This window comes from Pleurodeles waltl, chromosome 4_1 (assembly GCF_031143425.1).
Source record: "Pleurodeles waltl isolate 20211129_DDA chromosome 4_1, aPleWal1.hap1.20221129, whole genome shotgun sequence".
NCBI lineage: Eukaryota > Metazoa > Chordata > Amphibia > Caudata > Salamandridae > Pleurodeles > Pleurodeles waltl.
The window spans coordinates 27,025,601-27,049,020 of record NC_090442.1 but is presented as its reverse complement, the minus strand read 5'-3'; the positions used below and the strand labels follow the sequence as shown (position 1 = coordinate 27,049,020).

General features: G+C 52.7%; 1 long non-coding RNA gene across 1 annotated transcript in view; it reads left to right on the top strand.

Annotated features, from left to right (window-relative positions):
- Positions 1–2,247: 2,247 nt before the first annotated feature.
- The window catches only part of LOC138288418 (uncharacterized), a 78,036-nt gene continuing 56,863 nt past the window's right edge, over positions 2,248–23,420 (top strand). Inside the window, exon 1 of the long non-coding RNA XR_011202390.1 lies at positions 2,248–2,340. This is a non-coding gene — a long non-coding RNA (uncharacterized lncRNA). The remainder of the gene's footprint in view (positions 2,341–23,420) is intronic.

The following is a 23,420-nucleotide window of genomic DNA, read 5'->3' as shown; positions in this document are numbered from 1 at the left end:
AACAGCCTAAGCTGCTAGAAACATCTCTATTCTACTAATAAAGGATAACTGGACCTGGCACAAGGTGTAAGTACCACAAGGTACCCACTATAAGCCAGGCCAGCCTCCTACAATGCAGTGCAGTGTACAGGGTCCTCTGTGCAGTAAGATGCAATGCAGTGCACAGATTCCTCACAGTGCAGTAAGATGCAGTGCACAGATTCCTCACAGAGCAGTTAGATGCAGTGCACAGATTCCTCACCGTGTAGTAAGAAGCAGTGCAGTGTGCACCGGATCCTCACAGTGCAGTGAAATGCAGTGCAGTGTGTACAGATTCCTCACACTGCAGTAAGATGCAGTGCAGAGATTCTTCACAGCGCAGTAAGATGCAGTGCAGGGTGCACAGATTCTTCACAGTGCAGTAAGATGCAGTGCAGAGCACAGATCTTTCACAGTGCAGTAAGATGCAATGTAGTGCACAGACCCCTCACAGTGCAGTAAGATGCAGTGAAGTGAACAGATTCTTCATATTGCAGTAAGATGCAGTGCACAGATTTCTAATAGTGCAGTAAGATGCAGTGCAGTGCACAGATCCCTCAGTGCAGTAAGATGCAGTGCATACATTTCTCATAGAGCAGTTAGATGCAGTGCAGTGCACAGATCCCTCACAGTGAAGTAAGCTGCAGTGCAGTGTACAGATTCTTCATAGTGCAGTAAGATGCAGTGCAGTGCACAGATCTCTCACAGTGCAGTAAGATACAGTGCATTGTACAGATCCTTCACAATGCAGTAAGATGCAGTGCCGGTTGCACAGATCCTCACAGTGTAGTAAGATGCAAGTGTACAAATTCCTCACGGTGCAGTAAGATGCAGTGCAGTGTGCAGATTCCTCACAGTGCAGTAAGATGCAGTGCAGTGTACAGATTCCTCACATTGCAGTAAGATGCAGTGCAGTGCACAGATCCCTCAGTGCCCAACCGAAACAAGGGAGGGATTTCGAGAACAGTCTGGGATCTCCGATAAAATGTTGCCATTGGGGTCACAAGGGATGGGCCTCGGGCCCAGAGGTTATTTAATAAAGCGGCTGCCGACACTTGTGGTCTTGCGGTGAGTAAAGTGCCAAGGCAACCTATGTCCGTGTTTTATTTTGCGCGTCCAGCATATCGGCAGCGCCCGTCTACAGTCTTCACCGGTGGGTGTAACACAGGGACGAGAGGGCTTTTGTTGTCACCTTCACCGGTGGGTGTAACGCAGGGACGAGAGGCCTTTTATTGTCCCCTTCACCGGTGGGTGTAACACAAGGACGAGAGGCCTTTTATTGTCACCTTCACCGGTGGGTGTAACACAGGGACGAGAGGCCTTTTATTGTCACCTTCAGTGGTGGGTGTAACGCAGGGACGAGAGGCCTTTTATTGTCACCTTCACCGGTGGGTGTAACACAGGGACGAGAGGCCTTTTATTGTCACCTTCCCCGGTGGGTGTAACACAGGGACGAGAGGCCTTTTATTGTCACCTTCACCGGTGGGTGTAACGCAAGGACGAGAGGCCTTTTATTGTCACCTTCACCGGTGGGTGTAACGCAAGGACGAGAGGCCTTTTATTGTCATCTTCACCAGTGGGTGTAACAAAGGGACGAGAGGCCTTTTATTGTCATCTTTACTGGTGGGTGTAACACAGGGACGAGAGGCCTTTTATTGTCACCTTCACCGGTGGGTGTAAAACTGAACCGCAGCTGAGATACAAGAGAACTAAAGGCTCATATTCAGGGTATCATTCTTCTGCCTTAGAAGCTCCTCCATCACTGAGAGAACTACCATGAGGCCAAACAAGCGTTAGAGATTTTACAAGAAGAATACTTGGATATTATATTTAGAGATATATATATGAAAGGGAAACTCTCTACTCTTTGTCTTGACTGTCCCCTTAAAGCCCACCGGCCGCTCTCCCCCGCCCCGGCCCCCCAGGCCTCACCTCCTATGTCACCTCGAAGCTCCCACTTCGTCCTCTGTCAGGAAGTGCTGAAGAGTTTTACTTCCGGGTGACCGGAGGCAGCGACAGCACAAGCAGCTGGTGGGGAGGTCTGCCGCTCCCCGTCCGAATCGGGTCGGCTCTATTATGTGCGCATGCGCAGAACTGTGCGCATGCGCACCGGCGATTTGGTCAATTTCGCCGTCTTAAACTGCTCCCCTCAACGGGCACTTCGGAAGCGCATGCGCGCTTTGAATTTTTATCGCGGATGACGCGCATGCGCATGCGCGTTTTTCATTTTAACGGTCGCATCGCCAGGGGCACAACGGATTGCGGTCGGAGCAGCAGTACCGCGTTACAAACTCGTCGGAGCGGCGCTACCCCTTCTTTAAGGTCAGTACTCGTGCCGATTATATATTCTATATATATAATCTCGACTTTCCTCTTTCACTAACTTTCTTTTGTGTCACTGCCCTTCTAGTTACCTGTTCCCGAGCTGCGTCACGGTACCTCATTGGGCCGTTAGAAGCAGCTCGGGACGCCCCACGCATTTCAAACGTGGGCAACTGGTAAATCTGCAAACATAAAGGGGATTGAAAACCTGCATTGACTTTAACCAAAGGAGTCACTTGAAGTTTTTTAATAGCAAAGATATTTTCTTTCAGAGAGATACTGTAATGGTGTTCCAAGGTGAGCTGTGGAGTGTGTGGTTTTATTAGACTGTTATAAATAATGTTAGTATTAGGTATAAACTATATATTAATCAAATCTGTATTTGAAAAACACTTTTTTTTAAATTTAACTGGAATGTATTTGCACATTTTGTAGCAGCCTATATTATGATTTAATTGTATTTATATAACGTTTACTACCCCCGACGAGGCATCAGTTGCATGTTTAAAACAAGGACTTACACATTTACAGTTCTTTCAGGGACATCCTACCTCATAGTACTAACAGGCATTGGCAAAGCCAATAGGTCTTGTCTACGCAAGAGTTATTGGCTTTGCCAATGTGTTTTGACCAGAGTGGCTGCTGTTTAGCATGGCTATAAGTTAGTGGCATAGTGGCGTGAAGTTCATTTAGAGTACAGTGCAGTGGGGTACTGTGCAGTTGTGTAGAGTGCAGTGGCATGGGACAAAGTAGAGTGGATTAGAGTGGCATACAATAGAGTGGCAGAGTGCAGTAGTGTAGAGTGGTGCAGTGGCATAGAGTGCAGAGTAGACTTGTTTGGCAGAGAGTGCAGTGGCGTAGTGTTGAGTGGTGCAGAGTTGATTATAGTGCTGTACAGTGCAGTTGCGAAGAGTGGATTGATGTAGAGTGGCATAGAGTGCAGTAGCGTAGAATGCAGTAGTACAGAGTAAATTGCTGTACAGTGGCGGAGAGTGCAGTGTTGCAGAGTAGAAGGTAGTGGTGTACAGTGTAGTTTAGAGTGCAGTGGCATGTGGTAGAGTAGCATAGAGTGGCATACAATAGAGTGGCAGAGAGTGCAGTAATGCAGAGTGGTGCAGTGTCATAGAGTGCAGAGTAGACTCGTTGCAGAGTGCAGTGGCGTAGAGTGGTGCAGTGCAGAGTATAGTGCCTAGAGTGCAGTGGCATAGGGTGCAGTGTAGTGGCATAGAGTGCAGTAGTAAAGAATAGTGTGGTGTAGACCTCTGACCTGCTTTAGGTCTAGAGCTCGCCCCCCACGTCCGCAGCACCACCCTGCTGTCTCGTGCCCCTGACCCCCGTCCACGCTGCTGCTAGCGTGTTCTAGGCCCTCCTCCACCCGCAGGCATCCTCCTGCGCCTCATCCCTAGTGTCTAGTGGGCTCTGTTTAAGCTTCACTTGACCCGTGTGCCGCTTTTTGCCGTCCTGTAAGTGTTTTTTCCTTTTGTTTCAGCGCCTTGCCTCCTTGAGCTTCTGCCCCCGATGTGCCCCTTCTGATTGCTGTACCCTGATTGTAATTTGTGCCAGAATTGTATTTTGTGACTGTTTGAACTTTTCCTTACTGTTTGTGCCTTGCTTTTTTCCCTGGTTTTTTCGCCCCTTGGGCGCTCCCCCTTGCCGATCTACCCTTGCCGCTGCCTCCCTGCGGCCCCGCCCCCCTTCGCCGCTCCCTCCCGCCTCCCAGCTGCTCCTCCCTCCCCCCTCCCTTCTTAATGGCTGGGGCTGCGCGTCGCGAGTGAGCGACCTCTGACCTGCTTTAGGTCTAGAACTCGCCCCCCACGTCCGCAGCACCACCCTACTGTCTCGTGCCCCTGACCCCCGCCCACGCTGCTGCTAGTGTGTTCGAGGCCCTCCTCCACCCGCAGGCATCCTCCTGCGTCTCATCCCTGGTGTCTAGTGGGCTCTGTTTAAGCTTCACTTGACCCGTGTGCCGCTTTTCGCCGTCCTGTAAGTATTTTTTTCCTTTTTCAGCGCCTTGCCTCCTTGCGCTTCTGCCCCCGTTGTGCCCCTTCTGATTGCTGTACCCCGATTGTAATTTGTGCCAGAATTGTTTTTTGTGACTGTTTGAACTTTTCCTTACTGTTTGTGCCTTGCTTTTTTCCTTGGTTTTTTCGCCCCTTGGGCGCTCCCCCTTGCCGATCTACCCTTGCCGCTGCCTCCCTGCGGCCCGCCCCCATTCGCCGCTCCCTCCCACCTCCCAGCTGCTCCTCCCTCCCCCCTCCCTTCTTAATGGCTGGCGCTGCGCGTCGCGAGTGAGCGACCTCTGACCTGCTTTAGGTCTAGAGCTCGCCCCCCACGTCCGCAGCACCACCCTACTGTCTCGTGCCCCTGACCCCCGCCCACGCTGCTGCTAGTGTGTTCGAGGCCCTCCTCCACCCGCAGGCATCCTCCTGCGTCTCATCCCTGGTGTCTAGTGGGCTCTGTTTAAGCTTCACTTGACCCGTGTGCCGCTTTTCGCCGTCCTGTAAGTGTTTTTTTTCCTTTTTCAGCGCCTTGCCTCCTTGCGCTTCTGCCCCTGCTGTGCCCCTTCTGATTGCTGTACCCCGATTGTAATTTGTGCCAGAATTGTATTTTGTGACTGTTTTTGAACTTATCCTTACTGTTTGTGCCTTGCTTTTTCCCCTGGTTTTTTCGCCCCTTGGGCGCTCCCCTGTGCTGATCTACCCTTGCCGCTGCCTCCCTGCAGCCCCGCCCCCATTCGCCATTTCCTCCTGCCCCCCAGCTGCTCCTCCCTCACTCCCCCCTCCCTTCTTAATGGCTGGCGCTGCGCGTCCGCGCCTGGATTGCGCCCAGCGCCCCCCCCCCCCCCCTGGTCCTCACGCCCCCGCATCCCCAGCCTTTGCTACTCGGCCAGCGAACTCCTCGCCCTCAACCCTGGCCCATCCACAGCCTGCTTCCAGGCCACCCCGAGGCACACCAAAGGACCCTTCTCCTGCCGCACCTGCAAGTTCACCTGCAACAGAACAACGAAGCCTACAACAACCAACACCAACCACCTGAACTGCATCCTCCTCAACACACGCTCCGCACGAAAGCACGCCATCCAGCTCTGGGACCTGCTCGACACCACCGCCCCAGACGTAGCCTTCCTAACCGAAACCTGGTGGAACGACTCCTCGCCCCCAGACATCGCCATCGCCATCCCTGACGGTTACAAGAGCACCAGAAGAGACCGCACCAACGGAATCGGTAGAGGGATAGCCATCGCCCACAAATACACCCTCAAGATCTACACCCACACGGAAGACACCCTCAAGACAGCCAAACACCTTCATTTCCAGATCCACACGGACCCCAACACTACCCTCAGAGGAACCTTCATATACCGTCCTCCAGGACCAAGAGCCCCCTTCAGCGACACCATCTCCGACCTCGCAAGCACCCACGCCCTCGCCTCAACAGACTACATCCTCCTGGGAGACCTCAATTTCCACCTGGAGAACAACAATTACACCAACACCGCATCTCTGACCACCAACCTCTCCAACCTCGGACTCAGACAACTGGTCAACACACCCACCCACATCGCCGGTCACACCCTTGACCCACTCTTCTCTGCAAGCAACCACATCTCTTTCAGCCACACCTCCGAACTCCACTGGACCGACCACCACTGCGTCTATTTCACCTTCAAGAAAAACACCGAACACCACCGCACCCCACTACCGCCTCACCGCGCTGGGGAAAAGTCACCATAGAAGAACAACTAACCAGCACCCTCGCCAAAAACCCACCACCCGACCCGGACTCCGCCGCCATCAACCTCCAACAATGGATCCTCAACTGCGCCAACATCCTAGCACCACTCAAGAGACCCACCGTCAACCAAGAAAAGAAAAAACCAGCCTGGTTCACAGACGAACTGATCACCTCCAAACGCAACTGCCAGAAACTCAAGAAAAAATGGATCCTCGAGCGCACACCCGACAGCCTTGCAGCCCTCAAGGAAGCCAACCGCGAACACCACCAACTGATCCGACTCGCCAAACGCTCCCACTTCACAGAACGCCTTAACAACAACGCACACGACTGCAAGGAACTTTTCTGCATCGTGAAGGAGCTCTCCAACCCCAACGTCAACGACGTCCCACCATCCCAGAAACTCTGCGACGATAGCTCCACCTTCTTCTACCAGAAAATCGCAGCCATCCACAACAGCTTTAACACCTCACCTCCCCCTGACCTCCACCCCCAACAACTCCTCCCACGCCGACTGCCTCACCACCTGGACCCACGTAGACGTCGCCAAAACCCTAAAGACCATGAACTCCATCCGCTCAGGATCTCCCTCTGACCCCTGCCCACATCACGTCTTCAACAAAGCCGATGTCACCATCGCCCCCCAACTCCGCAAGATCATCAACCTTTCCTTCAACACCGCTACCTCCCCGGACAGCTGGAAGCACGCAGAAATCCAACCCCTCCTCAAGAAACCTAAGGCTGACCTCCAACGATCTCAAAAACTTCCGCCCGATCTCCCTCCTCCCCTTCCCAGCGAAGGTCATCAAGAAGATCGTCAACGCCCAGCTCACCCACTACCTCGAAGACAACTCCATCCTAGACCCCTCCCAATCCGGCTTCAGACGCAACCACAGCATAGAGACTGCACTCCTCGCCGCCACAGATGACATCAGACAACAAATGGACAACGGCGAAACTTCAGCCCTCATCCTCCTAGACCTCTCCGCTGCCTTCGACACGGTATGCCACCGCACCCTACTAAATCACCTCCACGAAGCCGGTATCCAAGACAAAGCCCTCAACTGGATCTCTTCGTTTCTCTCCGGCAGAACACAGAGAGTCCGACTCTCACCCTTCCGCTCCGAAGCCACCAACCTCATCTGCGGCGTCCCCCAGGGCTCCTCGCTAAGCCCAACGCTGTTCAATGTCTACATGGCCCCCCTCGCACAACTGGCCTGTCAGCACAACCTCAGCATCCTCTCCTACGCCGACGACACCTAGCTCGTCCTCTCCCTGACCAAAGATCCTTACATTGCCAAAGCCAACCTCCACGAGGGACTGAAATCCATCGCCGAGTGGATGAGCAACAGCCGCCTGAAACTAAACTCCGACAAGACGGAAGTCCTCATCCTCTGTCGCTCTCCCTCGGCCTGGAACGACTCTTGGTGGTTGCCCCACCCACCCCAGCCAGCCACGCACAAAACCTCGGCTTCATCCTCGACTCCTCTCTCACCATGTCCAAACAGGTCAACGCAGTCTCCTCCTCCTGTTTCAACACCCTCTGCATGCTCCGCAGAATCTTCAAGTGGATTCCAACAGAAACAAGAAAGACGGTGACCCAAGCCCTCGTCAGTAGCAGACTCGACTACGGCAACGCACTCTACACAGGCATCCCAACTAAAGACATCCAATGACTCCAACGCATCCAGAACGCATTCGCCTGCCTGATCCTCGACATACCCCGCCGATGTCACATCTCCCACCACCTGAAGGACCTCCACTGGCTCCCTGTGGACAAGAGGATCACCTTTAAACTCCTCACCCACGCACACTAAGGCACTACACGACACTGGACCCACCTACCTGAACACCAGACTCAACGTCTATGTTCCCTCACGCCAACTCCGCTCTGCCAACCTTGCCCTCGCCATCGTCCCCCGAATCCAGCGCAAAACCTCTGGCGGCAGATCCTTCTCCTACCTCGCCGCCAAGACCTGGAACTCACTCCCGACCTCACTACGCCAGACCCAGGACCTCCTCACCTTCAGGAGACTCCTCAAGACATGGCTCTTCGAACGATAGCAGCTGCCCCCGCGCCTCGAAACCCTAACGGGTACATAGCGCACTTTATAAATCTAATGATTGATTCATTGATTGATAGAGTGCAGTTTTGTAGTGTCAGTGGAGTGGCACAGAGAACAGTGGTGCAGAGTAAAGGGCAGCGGCATACAGTGCAGTTGTTTAGAGTGCACTGGCGTAGAGTACAGTGGCATGGGACAGAGCAGTGTCATAGAATACAGTGGAATAGAGTGTATTGGTGCAGAATGTATTAGTACAGAGTAGAGTGGTGTAGAGTATGGTGGCGACCAGTGCAGTGTTTCTCAAAGATTCCAAAATTAAATGGCCATTTTTCAGAGGATCTATACAATCTTGTATTGTCTGACATCTGCCCCATTACTGTTTCTTTCATGGAAAGAAGAGTGACCTTCATTTGTATTACGGACATTTGAGATAAGTAGGTGAGGTACTGGTTAGTTGAGGTACATCATCATACTTAGTATAACTCACATATAGTATAGCTCCCCTGTTAATATAGTTGATTTACAGTTAGCAGCTGAACTTAATTGTGTATGGGCAGTCAATTTCTTCTTTCAGTTAATTGGTTAGTCCAGTCTACTGGTATTTTGTACGAGCATCTATCCTATCTGCTCAGTTTATATTTTTTTCTGCAGGACATATTGTTACAGTGGTTCAAAAATGAGAATCAAATACAATATCTGTATGTATTTTGCGTTTTGCTTATTGTCAAATGTCCTTCTCTTAAGGTTCACCCCCAAACATTGGCCTTCCTACTCTTTCTCAGACTTTTTCTTGTTGTTGGGCCTCTGAGGACTTTACCACTACTAACCAGTGCTGAAGTGCATGCGCTCTTGCCTTAAAATATGGTGATGTATGCTTAACACAGTTGGCATATTAGATTTACTTATGAGTCCCTAATAAATTGTACTTACCTATGCCCTGGATTTGTAAATTAAAGGCTACTAGTGCGCCCACAGTAATGATTGCGCATCCCAAGTAGTAGGTCAACATAACTTGCTTGTCATTCCAGAGTCTGTGTGTGCAGTTCTAAACTTCCATTTTGATCTGTTAAGTTAAATCTTTCCAGGTTCAAACCTTTATTTTTAAAACATATGTAACCCCTTTAGTGGGCCTGGGACAGATCAAAGGGCAGGGGCAAGTTGGACGTGTATTTTTAATTTTAACCTGTTGTGGTAATTCAAAAACTATTACACTTGTCTTTCACCACTGCAAGGCCTAACTTTCACTTAAGCTAACATCAGGGTTACCTTGAAGCAGCCTGTCTAATTTCGAATTGAAAAAAACAAAATTTGGACTTTGGTGTCTATGGACTCGCAATTCAAAATCACAACTTATGGTCAAGTCTAACATTAATTTGTGTGGCTGAAAATGTCACATTAATAAATTTGCCGTTTTTTTTTCTTAAATATTTACTGCCTACTGGCATGTCTACATGTTTGGGTGGGTGACGCATCATCTCTTGTGCATTCCCTCCAGACAGGCACACGCCAAGGGAGCTCAGGTGTGACTGGATCATAAATATCCTGCTGGCCCACCCTGGGCAGGATGAAATGGTGCAGCTGGCACATCTAAATGGGCTGGCTATTCTTCCCACACATGGATGCATAATCCCCCTTAGCGAGTCTGCAACTAGTCACTGCACTTCCTGTCCTATTTGCACTTTCTTCAAAGGCCTCTTTTTTAAGTCTCCCCCATTTCAGAGGCACCACTGGGCATAATAATTGGACCTTTTTTTTCCCTTTCACTTGCTGCTTTTCTGTCCTTTTCTCGTTTTTTCCCTCTTGTGTTTACCCCGCAATGCTGGTGTCCCAGCATCCCCACCCACCCCATGCAAAGCGCTTCTCCCACCTCCTTATCGCTGGACCACCGCCTCCATACCTCTCTTCCTTAACGACGGCCGCCACGCTAGTGCGCCACAGGGAAGCCTGTTTGTGCATGGACGCCACCCAGCACCAGGGACCCTGGTTCTCACCCCTTCTGCTGGTTTAACGCAAGCACTCTACGTGCCCTGAACCCCATAAGATCATCAGCATGCACCAAGCTGACCACATGTACAAACATGGATCATTTTCTTGCTGCGCCTGCTCCAGCATACTCCCAAGTACCACCTCATGATTCCTCACTGCTTCTTAACACATGCTCCCTCGTCAAGCATGCACTACAAGTCTGAGACCTCGACTCAACAGCTCTGGACGTCACCATCTCGCTATGAGTTGGATCACCCCTGCAGCTACCACGGACATTGCCACGGCCATTACGCACAACTACAAAATCATACACAAGGACAGAGCCAACCTTCCTGGAGGTGTCATTGCCATAATCTGCTAGAACAACCTCCGCCTTTCATCATCTAGTCACATTCTGTCAACGCATGAGCATCTACATTTCCACATCCTGACCAACCGAAACACCTTCCTACGTGGCACCCTCATCTACAGGCCACCTGCACCTCAACCCCAGTCTTTACAAGACATTGTCAACCTCATTGCCTCTCCAAGCACTCACTTCCTCCTGTTACATCCCACTCTGTGATCTCGATTTACAGCTTGATACCCTCAATGACCCCCAATACATCAAACATCCTGTACGACCCCACAATTCTCGGCGTCAAACAACTAGTCATCGTCCCTACCCACAAACCCCTTCACATCCTCTACGCCATTCTCTCAGCAGGGGACAACCTCACCTTCATCCACACCTCCAAACACTGTTGGCTTGACCAAGTGCATCTACTTAACCTACTCAAACACTGCACGCTACCACATTCCCTAACCCCCTGGCAAACATTGGGGTATAGTCACGGAAGCACAGATCACCAAACGCTGTCAACCACTCCAATGAATCCGCAGGCAAACTAAAGCGCTGACTCTGAATGTGCAGCCAATGTAGCCCCCCTAAGGAAATTGGCATGGAATCTACATAGCAAAACTCCCAAGTGGTTTACGCAAGACCTACATCAATCGAAGCGCGCCTCAGACGATTGTAATGCAAATGGAGCCTCCGCAAATCCACCAAACCGCACCGCCTGCAAAAATACAACGTACCACCAGAACATACGAGCCACCCAAAAAGCTGCATTTCAAGCATGCCTCAACACCAGCACTCGCAATATCAAAGAGCTCTTCATCCTTGTCAAAGAGTTCACGAACCGCAGGGCAGAAACCTCATCCATCCCTCCCTCCCAAGACCTCCGCAACGATCTTCCCCACCTTCTTTCACTGTAAGATCTGGGACATCTACAAAGGCTTCAGCATACAGAGCCCGCCTTCACCGCTCAGCACCATGGACCTTGCTCCCCCACCAGATACGAACTGCTGAACCACCATTACTGTAGAGGACACCCAAAGAATAATGAACTCCATCCACTTGGGAGCACCCTCAGATCCATGCCCTCATCACATCCTCAAGCTTGTCATTCCCATCATTTCACCAGAGCTTTGCTGAACCATCAACCTATCGTTTAAGACTGCCACATTCCCCTCAGACTGTAAACACGCAGAAATCCGCCCGCTACTCAAGAAACCCAAAGCCCACCCTAGGGAGCTGAAGAATTACTGACCCATGTCTCTGCTCACTTTCCCAGCCAAGGTAACGGAAAAAGCCATGAACTAGGAACTCATAGAGTTCCTCGAGAGACACCGTATTCTAGAACTTTCCCATTTCCGATCTGGAAGCAATCACAGCACCGAAACTGTACTTTTGGCCACCACCAACAACATACGCATCATACTGCACAGCGTAGGCACTGCCGCACTCAACCTTCTAGACCTCTCTACTGCATTCTAGACAGTCTCCCACTTCAGCCTCTGTGACAGGCTGCTCAACGCTGGCATCTGAGACAAAGCCCTGAGCTGGATCTGGTCCTTCCTCACCAGAAGAACACAGAGGGTCAGACTACCACCATTCACATCAGAACTTAGACACTTGCTGCAGAGTAGCCCAAGGATCCACACACTGCCAGAAGCTTTTTAACCTCTTCATGGCTCGCTCGCTAAGATCATCAAACACGAGGTAAAGATAGTCTCCTACGACAATGACACCCAACTGATCCTCTCCATGTCGGACGACTCTGCTCAAGCCAAGATGCATTTTCCCAATGGGAGGAGAGCAGTCTGCCCTTGGATGGACGTCAGCTGCCTCAAGCTCAACTCAGACAAGAAATGCTTGTGATTGCCTACACCCCATTCTGCCTGGAACGACTCCTGGTGGCCCCCCCACTCATGTTAATGCCCCCACCCACATTAATCAATTGCGTAACCTGGCCTTTACCCTTGGCTTCTCTATCAATAACACAACAAATTAACGCTGTCTCCTCAACAAGCTTACACACCCTCTGTAGGAAAATGCCTCCTTTTTGCAGTCCACAACCCCCACCTACCCCAAACACTTTTTTTCCTGCTATTGATGCTGACTCTACTGAGTACTGAAGTGTGTTGAGATCCTGCTAATCAGGCCCCACCACCAGTGTTATTTCAGTTAAAATGTACCATTATTTCCCCAAATTGGGACACCCCTCGCACACAGATAAGTACCTGGTACCGACCTCCAGGACCAAGAGCCCCCTTCAGTGACACCATTTCCGACCTCGCAAGCACCTACGCCCTCGCCTCAACGGACTACATCCTCCTGGGAGATCTCAGCTTCCACCTGGAGAACGACGACGACTCCAACACCGCATCACTGACCACCAACCTCGGACTAAGACAACTGGTCAACACACCCACCCACATCGCCGGTCACACCCTAGACCCACTCTTCACTGCAAGCAACCACATCTCATTCAGCCACACCTCCGAACTCCACTGGACCGACCACCACTGCGTCCACTTCACATTCAAGAAAAACACCGAACACCACCGCACCCCACTACCGGCACACCGCCGCTGGTGAAAAGTCACCGAAGACCAACTAACCAGCACCCTCGCCAAGAACCCACCGTCCGACCCCACCGACCCGGACTCCGCCGCCATCAACCTCCAACAGTGGATCCTCAACTGCGCCAACACCCGCGCACCACTCAAGAGGCCCACTGTCAACCAAGAAAAGAAAAAAGCAGCCTGGTTCACAGACGAACTGATCATCTCCAAACGCACCTGCCAGAAACTCAAGAAAAAATGGCTTCTCGGGCGCACACCCGACAGCCTCGCAACCCACAAGGAAGCCACCCGCAAGCACCACCAACTTATCCGACTCGCCAAACGCTCCCACTTCACAGAACGCCGGAACAACAACGCACACAACAGCAAGGAACTCTTCTGCATCGTGAAGGAGCTCTCCAAACCCAACGCCAACGACGTCCCACCATCCCAACCTCATCTGCGGCGTCCCCCAAGGCTCCTCGCTAAGCCCAACGCTGTTCAATGTCTACATGGCCCCCCTCGCACAACTGGCCTGTCAGCACAACCTCAGCATCCTCTCCTACGCCGACGACACCTAGCTCGTCCTCTCCCTGACCAAAGATCCTCACATTGCCAAAGCCAACCTCCACGAGGGACTGAAATCCATCGCCGAGTGGATGAGCAACAGCCGCCTGAAATTAAACTCCGATAAGACGGAAGTCCTCATCCTCGGACGCTCCCCCTTGGCCTGGGACGACTCCTGGTGGCCCACCGTACTGGGTCCCCCCCTACTCCTGCCAACCACGCACGCAACCTCGGCTTCATCCTCTACTCCGCTCTCACCATGTCCAAACAGGTCAACGCAGTCTCCTCCTCCTGCTTCAACACCCTCCGCATGCTCTGCAGAATTTACAAGTGGATCCCGACGGAAACCAGAAAAACGGTGACTCAGGCCCTTGTCAGTAGCAGACTTGACTACGGCAACACACTCTACAAAGGCATCCCAGCAAAAGACATCAAACGACTCCAACGCATCCGCCCGCTTGATCCTCGACATACCCCGCCGATGCCACATCTCCCACCACCTGAAGGACCTCCACTGGCTCCCTGTGGAAAAGAGGCTCACCTTTAAACTCCTCACCCACGCGCACAAAGCACTACACGATTCCAGACCCGCCTACCTGAACAACAGACTCAACTTCTACATCCCCTCCCGCCAACTCCGCTCTGCCAACCTCTCCCTCGCCATCGCTCCCCGAATTCAACGCAAGACCTCCGGCGGCAGATCCTTCTCCTACCTCGCTGCCAAGACCTGGAACTCACTGCCGACCTCCCTGCGCCAGACCCAGGACCTCCTCACCTTCAGGAAACTCCTCAAGACATGGCTCTTCGACCGATAGCAGCTGCCCCCCCACCCCTCAGCGCCTTGAAACCCTAACGGGTACATAGCGCACTTTATAAATTTAATGATTGATTGATTGGCAAAAGGTACCAGTGGTACCAAGGGCCCTGTGACCAGGGAAGGTCCCTAAGGGCTGCAGCATGTGTTGTGCCAACCTAAGGGATCCCTCACCTAACACAGGCACACTGCCATTGCAGTTGGTGTGTGTTGGTGGGGATAAAAAGGCAAAGTCGACATGGCATCCCCTTCAGGATGGCATGCACACCAAATACTGCCTTGGCATACGTAAGTCACCCCTCTAGCAGGCCTTAATGCACCCTGCCTTACGGCTTTATTCCACAGGTGAGGGCATAGCTGCATGAGCAATATGCCCCTACAGTGTCAAAGTCCATTCTTAGACATTGTAAATATAGTGTGTCCATATTAAGAGCATGGTCTGTGGGTTTGTCAAAACCAACTCCACAGCTCCATAATAGCTACACTGAGCACTGTGAAGTTTGATATCAAACTTCTCCAAATAAGAAACCCACACTGATGCCAGTGCTGGATTTATTACAAAATGCACTCAGGGCATCTTAGAAATGCCCCCTGTATTTTACCCAATCCTTCAATGCAAGACTGACTGGTTTGTGCCAGCCTGCCCCAGAGGGACTAGTTTCTGACCTCCTGGCGTGAGAGCCTTTGTGCTCTCTGAGGCCAGAAACCAAGCCTGCACTGGGTGGAGGTGCTTCACACCTCCCCCTGCAGGAACAGTAACACCTAGCAGTGAGCCACAAAGGCTCAGGCTTCGTGTTACACTGCCACAGGGCACTCTGGCTAGTGGAGATGCCCGCCCCCTGGACACAGCCCAAACTTTGGACGGAAAGTCCGGCGGAGATAATGAGAAAAACAAGGATGTGTCACCCCCTCAGCCAGTTCCACCCCTAAGTTGACCAGAGCTGTAGTGACCCCCCTCCCCCTCCTTGGAAAATCCTCCATCTTGTTTTAGAGGATTTTCCCAATAAGGATAGGGATGTGCCCCCCTCCCCAAAGAGAGGCACAAGGAGGGTGTAGCCATCCTCAAGGTCAGTAGCCATTGGCTACTGCCCTCCAGCCCTAACACCCTCCTACACTCGGTATTTATGGGCGACCTTGAACCCAGGATTTCAGATTTCCTGAAAACCTAAAGGACTGCTGACCTCAAAACACCCGTGGAGAAGATGGAGACAACAACTGACTTGGCCCCAGCCCTACCTGCCTGTCTCCAGACTCAAAGAACCTGCAACAGCGACGCATCCTGCGGGACCAGCGACCTCTGCCGACTCGGGGTACTGCCCTTCAACCCAAAGGACCAAAAAACTCTAGTTCCGTGGTCTCAAGACACCACATCGCGGTTCAGAGGACTGGCGGCGGACCCCCACCTCCTCCCCCACAACTAACATGGGAGGAGCAGGTCTTGGCTATACTGCATCCTGAGGGCCTCACAGGAGTAGCTGGAGGAATTGGTAAGTCAAAGCTTTCACTACTTCATCCCCTACCCTACTTGCATGCAATCACATACCTTCACCCTCACCCCCCATCACTCCAACTCCTCACAGATGTCCCACTATCACAAACCACACCTCCCAACACCAGGCCCTTCATGCAACAACAAAGCATGGGTACCCATCATAAATGCATGTCCACTGCACATACCCACACAGACCCCTAAACATCAAGCACACAAGCTCCTACACAGGAATGCAACCACTGGGGTACAGGGTCACCCACCCATTGCACACCATGGAACACACAGATAAACTATGCCTTTAAACCCCCTGCAGGACCCCTAACCAACGTCACCGGACAGGATGTTCCAGACATGTCCACTCCACCCACAGAAGAGGCCCACATTGATGACAGCAGCTCTGTCCAACTGGATCTAGATGACCAGCCCGGCCCATCTGGGACCTCAGGACAGTCGGTTCCCCTCACACTGGCAGAAGCCACAACAGAGCCTCCCCCCTCTGGAAACACCAGCACCCACCGGGCCCATACCTCTGTCCCCATGACACGTCAAGCAGCAGTGTGTCCACCACTTCAGGGAACTCAGGCTAACCCACCACCCCAAGAACAGCAGGGACTTGGGGGCATTGGCAGTGGGCACACGGTCAGGGGACAGAGGCCCAGGAACACAGGGGAACTAGGAGGGCTGCTGGGCAACAGGGGGAGGACAGGCCTAGGGAACCCACTCTCCATGAGGCCCTCTAACATCATGGGAACCTACCACTATTCCTGTTTTCAAGGCAGGTTGCTCCCCTCACCGCCACGCAGCCCCCTGTGTGACCGCTGCTCTTCTCCTCCCAGCGTCGAGTGCCAGTTTCCTCCTTCTTCCCTGCTCCCTCGTGTAAGTGCCTGCTTCGCCCCTGTTTACCTGTGTCCTTGCTGCCTTGGGTTTCCCCTCTCCTTTTTTGCCTGTTGGGGGTCCTTCTCCTCGGTTCCCCTGCACACCGCGTTTTCCCCCCTGCCGCCCGTTTCCCGCCGCTGCGTCCCGTAGCTCCGCCCCCCTCGCACCCCATTGGCCGCCCGCTCCCACTTCCCAGCTACTCCTCCCTCCCTCTCCCACTCATATGGAGGCCCTGTCAAACAACAAGGAAGAAACCATCTTTAAAGTGACACCCACCTCACTCCTGAAGCGTGAGTCCCCACCACTCTGCACCAACGCCCCCAGCTTGTGTCCAGAGAAACCAACACTGCAGCGTGGACCCCCAGGTGACTCCAACGACGTGGCCACCCTGAGACAATCTCCCTGCATCCCCACGGTGAAGCCTGCAGAGAGAATCCAGAGGCTCCCCCTCACCGCAACTTCCTGGTAACAGAGATCCCAACGCCTGGAAGAAGCACTGCCCCTGCAGCCCCCAGGCCCAAGAGGAACCAACTACCGGTCCAGAAGTGACCAGCAGGCGTCCCTCATCCTAGCCCAGTCGGTGGCTGGCCCAAGAAGAACCCCATGCCCTGCCTGCATCACCAGAGTGACCCCTGGGTTCCTCCATTGATTTCTATTCAAAACCTGACACCTACTTTGCACACTGCACCTGGCTGGCCCTGTGCGCCTGTTTGGGACATCCCCCAACCCAGTGCTATACAAAACTCCCCGGGTCTGCTCCCAGAGGACGCAGGTAGTTACCTGCTAGCAGAGTGGAACCGGAGCACCCCTTTTCTCCATAAGCGCCTATGCTACTTTGACCTCTGCACTTGACCACCCCTGTGTTGCTGGTGCTGGGTGTTTGTGGTTGACTTGAACCCCCAACAGTCGGCTGTTTATGCCCTGGAGACTGAACTTGTAAGTGCTTTACTTACCTGCTAAATTAACTTCTACTTACCTCCTACAGGAACTGTTGAATTTTGCAGTGTCCTCTTTTAAAATAGGTTATTTGCATATTTGCCAGAACTGTGTACCTTACTGTTTTCATTCCAAGTTCTATATTTACGCCAGGTACCTTACAATTTATGTACTTACTTGAATTCAGAATCTTGTGGTTCTAAAGTAAATTAAGAGAAGAATATTTATCTATATAAAAAACCTATTGGTCTGGGGATAAGTCATTGAGTGTGTGTTCATATTTACTGCCCGTGTGTGTACAACAAATGTTGCATTTAATACTTGTCTTTTAATTAAACATCACACGCAAGATAGAACATAGTGTGGCAAAATAATAGTCTTTCTTAGAACTGAAGTCTACAACTGTTTGTGTGGGCTCTTTGTCTCTTACCCACTATTATTCCTCAGTCTAGTGTGGTGACATACAGCCTGCTTGTCAATATGAGTCTTTAAAGTCACAACATAATCTGGCTGAGGTCTATGCGTTTTTGTGCCCTCTGTTATAAAGTTTCAGTTTTAGACACCCACAGGCTCTGCACCAGAAGGTTCAAGCTTGTACACACCATGGAAGATCCACAGGCAGCTATCAAAATGTTCTGCGCTTGTGTGACTAACGCCGCAACATTTGGTGCTGGCAAGGAAGAGCAGGCTATGTGGGATCAGCTCTGGATGTGGATCTTTGCAGACTTGACGGTAAAGTGCCTTTGGCTTGGTATTTTTTTATTTTTTCAGTGCCAAGGTTTGTGCTGACTAACAGAAATGGGAGGGAGTCATTGGGAGGAATGGAGATGGCAAAAGCAACAGCAGTGGTCATCTACGTTTAGAAACCTGCGAAGCTCATGAGCTGTTGCTATGTTCATTCAGTGTCTGATGGAGAGCTAATCTTCCTTGCTCCAGCGGGTGTTTCCATCTCTCTTCTGCACAAGCGCAGAGTAGGTTGTCCTACCTCCAGAGATAGGTTGTGGTTCTTTTTCTTTTTCATTTCTTTGTGCACAAAAAAAACTAAAAGGTCCTTTTTTTTTTTTTTAATTTTTTTTTTTTGGTGGTCTGTCAACAGCTACCTCCACAAAGACAATTTCTAAATGCACACCCTGGCTGAGGTGTTGTCAGTGCTCAAACAGGATACTTTGTAGTAGTGCTGGACCTTCACAATGCTTATTCACACACCCGCATCCTGAATTTTTCACACATGTTAACTGTGTTTCAAAGTGAGCAAGTAGCTTTTTAAGTTTACTGTGATCCTCTTTCGTGTCTTCACAAAACTGATGATGGTGGTGTCACCTCATTGGCGTGGGACTATCGTCATCTTTGAGCACAAACAAAGGTTATCTTTCAGTGTTTCCAGCCTGTTTGCGGGTGCCTGACCGATCTTCCATGTTAGTCACCAGCTGTCGATAGTATTTCAAGCAGCTTGTTTCACTAGCAGCCTAAAAATGGTTTTTTTAGAGCACACTGAAATCTTACGTTTGTTTTTTGAGATTTTCTCGTGAACGCCATTTGAGCATAATCACTATGGCCCTCATTACAACATTGGCGGTAACACCAAAGGTCAGTGTTAAACTTGCGATAACACAACGCCGCGCTCAAAATACACTCTTACAAAACACAACCACATTGGACAATTCCAAATACACGCACCTTATACACATACACACACCACTCCCACAATCCCTTACTACCTAAAATATTGACGAAGGCCAGAGAGACAGCACAGCAAAGATGACAACACCATACAGAGGCACAAAACACCATCACACACTCATCCACGCACAAAACACCACACACCCCTAAACATTACCTCAGACATCACCCACACCATGTTCACCGCAAAGACACCCCAGGTTTTCTGAGGAGGAGCTCAGGGTCATGGTGGATGAAATCATCCGAGTAGAGCCACAGCTATTCGGATCACAAGTGCAGCACACCACCATAGCTAGGAAGATGGAGCTATGGCGCAGAATCGTGGACAGGGTCAGCGCAGTGGGACAGCACCCAAGAACACGGGATAACATCAGTAAGAGGTGGAACGGCCCACGGGGGAAGGTGTGTTCTGTGGTCTCAAGACACCACATCGCGGTTCAGAGGACTGGCGGCGGACCCCCACCTCCTCCCCCACAACTAACATGGGAGGAGCAGGTCTTGGCTATACTGCATCCTGAGGGCCTCACAGGAGTAGCTGGAGGAATTGGTAAGTCAAAGCTTTCACTACTTCATCCCCTACCCTACTTGCATGCAATCACATACCTTCACCCTCACCCCCCATCACTCCAACTCCTCACAGATGTCCCACTATCACAAACCACACCTCCCAACACCAGGCCCTTCATGCAACAACAAAGCATGGGTACCCATCATAAATGCATGTCCACTGCACATACCCACACAGACCCCTAAACATCAAGCACACAAGCTCCTACACAGGAATGCAACCACTGGGGTACAGGGTCACCCACCCATTGCACACCATGGAACACACAGATAAACTATGCCTTTAAACCCCCTGCAGGACCCCTAACCAACGTCACCGGACAGGATGTTCCAGACATGTCCACTCCACCCACAGAAGAGGCCCACATTGATGACAGCAGCTCTGTCCAACTGGATCTAGATGACCAGCCCGGCCCATCTGGGACCTCAGGACAGTCGGTTCCCCTCACACTGGCAGAAGCCACAACAGAGCCTCCCCCCTCTGGAAACACCAGCACCCACCGGGCCCATACCTCTGTCCCCATGACACGTCAAGCAGCAGTGTGTCCACCACTTCAGGGAACTCAGGCTAACCCACCACCCCAAGAACAGCAGGGACTTGGGGGCATTGGCAGTGGGCACACGGTCAGGGGACAGAGGCCCAGGAACACAGGGGAACTAGGAGGGCTGCTGGGCAACAGGGGGAGGACAGGCCTAGGGAACCCACTCTCCATGAGGCCCTCTAACATCATGGGAACCTACCACTATTCCTGTTGTCAAGGCAGGTCGCTCCCCTCACCGCCACGCAGCCCCCTGTGTGACCGCTGCTCTTCTCCTCCCAGCGTCGAGTGCCAGTTTCCTCCTTCTTCCCTGCTCCCTCGTGTAAGTGCCTGCTTCGCCCCTGTTTACCTGTGTCCTTGCTGCCTTGGGTTTCCCCTCTCCTTTTTTGCCTGTTGGGGGTCCTTCTCCTCGGTTCCCCTGCACACCGCGTTTTCCCCCCTGCCGCCCGTTTCCCGACGCTGCGTCCCGTAGCTCCGCCCCCCTCGCACCCCATTGGCCGCCCGCTCCCACCTCCCAGCTACTCCTCCCTCCCTCTCCCACTCATATGGAGGCCGCGCCGAAGGCGCGCCTAAGGCAAGCCCGTCTGCGCCTGTCCGCGCCTGGCCCGCACCCAGCGCCAGACCCCCTAGCCCTCGCAGAGGCCAGCCCACCCGCAAGACCTACAGTGCCGCCACCCTCCTCGCACTCAACACCGGCCGGATCCCCGGGTGCTGCCGTGCCGCCCCAAGACGCACCCACGGACCCTTCACCTGCCAATCCTGCAAGTTTTCCTGCATCCAGACCCGCACCGCACCCGCCAAACCAAGCACCAGCAGCAACCACCTGAAGTGCATCCTGCTCAACACCCGCTCCATCCACAGACACGCCGTGGAACTCTGGAACCTGCTCGACACCACATCTCCAGATGTCGCCTTCCTCACAGAAACCTGGATGAACGCCTCCTCAGCGCCCGACATCGCCATCGCCATCCCGGACGGATACAAGATCACCCGGAGGGACCGCGCCAACCAGACAGGAGGAGGCATCGCCATCATCCACAAGAACACCATCCGCATCACGACCAACACCGACGACACCCTCACAGCCGCCGAACACCTTCACTTCCAGATACACACCGACCCAAAGACTACACTCAGAGGCACCCTCATCTACAGACCCCCAGGACCCCGCACACAATTCAGCGAAGACATCGCAGACTTCATCAGCCCACACGCCCTCCCCTCCACTGACTACATCCTCCTAGGGGACCTAAACTTCCACCGGGAGAACGACGACAACACCACCACCACCCTGCTGGACAACCTCGCCAACCTCGGACTCAAGCAACTGGTGAACACCCCCACCCTCTACGCCGGACACACGCTTGACCCAGTCTTCTCCTCCAGCAAGTACATCTCCTTCAGCCACTCCACCGGACTCTACTGGACAGACCACAGCTGCGTCCACTTCAGCTTCAGAAGAACCACGACTCACCCCCACCCACACCAGGCTCCCCGCAGGAGCTGGAACAAGATCACCACCGACCAGCTCTCCACATCACTGAACCAGAACCCTCCCGCCAGCTCAGCGGACCCCAGCCAAGCAGCCAACAACCTCACACAATGGATCACCAACTGCGCCGACAACCTCGCACCGCTGAAAACCCATCCCATCAAGCCCAACAGCAAGAAAGCCTCCTGGTTCAACATCGACCTCAAGAACTCCAAGAAGAACTGCTGCACCCTCGAGAAAGCCTGGCGAAAAAACCCGACTACAGACAACATGACCGCCCTCAAGCACGCCTCCCGCAAACACCACCAGCTGATCCACACCACCAAGAAGACAGCATTTAAAGAACGACTAGACAACAACGCACACAACAGCAAGGAACTCTTCAACATCGTTAAAGAGCTCTCCAACCCCAGCGCCGGAAACGACGACATCACTCCCTCACAAGACCTCTGCGACTCACTCGCCTCGTTCTTTCACCGCAAGATAGCCGACATACACAACAGCTTCGGCGCACAGACCACGCACCCAACCCCCAAACCGACACCCCCCAACACCACCCTCCGCGCCTGGACCCCGGTCCGCACCGAAGATACTATCCACACGATGAACACCATCCACTCCGGATCACCAACCGACCCATGCCCCCACCACGTCTTCAACAAAGCCGACTCCGTCATCGCACCCCACCTCCGGGACATCATCAACTGCTCCTTCAACACCGCCACCTTCCCGGAGAGCTTGAAGCATGCCGAACTCAGCGCCCTCCTGAAGAAACCCTCAGCAGACCCCACCGACCTCAAGAACTACCGCCCCATCTCGCTCCTCCCGTTTCCTGCCAAAGTCATCGAGAAGACCGTCAACAGACAGCTTGCCACCTTCCTCAAGACCAACGGATCCCTCGACCACTCGCAGTCCGGCTTCCGAGCCAACCACAGCACCGAGACCGCCCTCATCGCAGCTAGTGACGACATCCGAGCACTGCTCGACAACGGGGAAACAGCGGCACTCATCCTCCTGGACCTCTCCGCAGCGTTCGATACTGTCTGCCACCACACCCTAGTGCAGCGCCTCCGCAACATCGGAATCCAAGAGAAGGCACTAGAGTGGATCACCTCGTTCCTCGCCGGAAGAACCCAGAGAGTCCGCCTCCCCCCGTTCAGATCCGAGGCTACCGAAGTCATCTGCGGCGTACCACAAGGATCGTCACTCAGCCCCACCCTCTTCAACGTCTACATGAGCCCCCTCGCAGCCATCGCACGCCAACACAACCTCAACATCATCTCCTACGCCGATGACACCCAGCTGATCCTCTCCCTCACCAACGACCCAGCCACCGCCTGAACCAACCTGCACGAAGGGATGAAAGACGTAGCCGAGTGAATGTTGAACAGCCACCTGAAACTGAACTCAGACAAGACGGAAGTCCTCATCCTTGGATCATCAC